The 1,952-nt window shown below is 49.5% G+C and overlaps 1 pseudogene; it reads right to left on the reverse strand.

The window, feature by feature from the left end:
- Nucleotides 1-368: 368 nt before the first annotated feature.
- On the reverse strand, nucleotides 369-507 carry LOC123155174 (uncharacterized; annotated as a pseudogene).
- Nucleotides 508-1,952: the final 1,445 nt, after the last annotated feature.

Here is a 1,952-nt window from a genome sequence, read left to right on the forward strand (position 1 = left end):
CTGGGGAGCCGCCACGTTCACCGAGCGCCCCCCCCCCCCTTGATAGGAGGAGTCGTAGCGCTTCCAGCACTTCCATGTTGGATGCCCGAGCTTGTCGCAGATCTGGCAAGCAATCTTGGCAGCGGGATTGTTGTTGTAGTTCTCGCCGCCGCCGCCGTTGTTGCCCCCCATGTTGCCGCGGTTCGGCTGCTTGTTGAAGTTTCCACGGCCACGGTCACCACTGTCGCCGCCGCTGCCGCCACCGCCTTGCTTGGGGAAGTTTCGGCCGCGGTCATCACCGCCGTTGTCGTTGTTCTGCTTGTTGAAGCATCCACGGTATGCCGCGTTTATAGAGGACTGGGAGGACCCGCTGCGCAGGTTCATGCGTGTTTCGAAGCTCAAGAGCTGCGAGTACAGCTCAGGGACGGTCACCGGCTCGACCCGGGAGCACATGGCAGAGACCACGGGATCAAACTCCTCGTCGAGCCCGGCAAGGATGTGAGACACAACATCCTCCTCATCTACTTTCTTTCCTGAAGCAACAAGTTCATCACATAAAGATCTAATCTTACCAACATATTCAGTAATGTTGGAGTTGCCCTTCTGAAGGTTCGCCAGCGCAATTCTGATGTTGACGGTACGGGCACGGGTGTGCGAGGCCAGCATCCCCTGCACCGTGTTCCAGAGCTCGGCCACGGTGTGGCAGGTTGCCACTTGGATGTCCATCTCGCGCGGTAGGGAGGACAGCAGGTAGGAGAACACCTGCTGATCCTTCACGTACCACGCGGAGAACTCCGGGTTGGGCACCTTCGACTTGGTCTTGCCATCGTCGGAGGTGACTTCGACATTCACAGGGGGCACCACCTGGTCGATGTCGAGGTAGTTCTGCATTTGCGCCCCCTGATCGCCGAGAGCACGGTTGCGTGCCATAGCGCCTCGTTCCCTCTCGTGAGCTTCTCGGTGATGCTGTGTGCAAATGGTGATGAGGGGAAGGAGGTGGAGCTTGAAGACGTCGCCATGGATGTGAGCAAGGCAGGCTCTGATTACCATGAAAGAATTGGTGAAAGCGTATGCACCTTAGGCAGGGACGCATACGTGTTTATATAGAGCACAAGTACATCATCGGCGGGTTGTTGTTGGCTTGACCCCTAGTCCAAGACTATACAAAAGATAGAGATCAAATCCATCTAACAACCTGCCTATCAGTTACAATCTCACACGCGCACACAACTACACCGTGAGACACATGTCACGTTACAACTACTAGCCTATCATTTAACAGTTAGATGGATTGAACACCTACAATGCTCAGATCAGATGTTCACGGTTAGGATGTCGGTGTGAAGATAGGAAAGAGTAGCATAAAAAGGGTATGGATAAGGTTGTTTCTCACAACTAACGGTCTACTCTTCGCCCGGGGAAATCACACTATTCTAATCCTGCACAAAGGCCATGATGGAAGAATAGTTTGCCACACTTAAACTAGCAGCTGCATTAGTGCCATGCTTTGATAACAAAAATTTACAGTGTTGACAACTGCGTCAGACTCTGGTGAAGACAAATAAAAATGATGGTTCTTTTGCTAAATGTCTGCAAGTTTCTGAACTAAATCTAGGAATTTGACAATGTACCTTTTGTATTTTTCAGTGAGGAAGTGAGTGTTGTCTTCATGACTAATGGTGAAGCAGTGACATTCAAAGTTTCACAGCCATCTATGAAAGCATCAATGGCAACCAATGAGTGTTCAACTAAATCTGCAAGTTTCTACAGGCTTTACAGGGCATGACCTACAAACATGTGCACTCCCTTCTTCTTTGCCTGAATAATGTCATATTATTTCATCTTACTTGTGGCCTATGTTATATCTATTGATGACAGGTACCAAAAATGTTCTTCTTTGGGGCAGCAATATTGAAGATTTTATATATATTTTTTATGCACACTGGTGGATTAATTTTTTTGATGTGCCATTT

The sequence above is a fragment of the Triticum aestivum genome, chromosome 7A (genome assembly GCF_018294505.1).
Source record: "Triticum aestivum cultivar Chinese Spring chromosome 7A, IWGSC CS RefSeq v2.1, whole genome shotgun sequence".
Lineage (NCBI taxonomy): Eukaryota > Viridiplantae > Streptophyta > Magnoliopsida > Poales > Poaceae > Triticum > Triticum aestivum.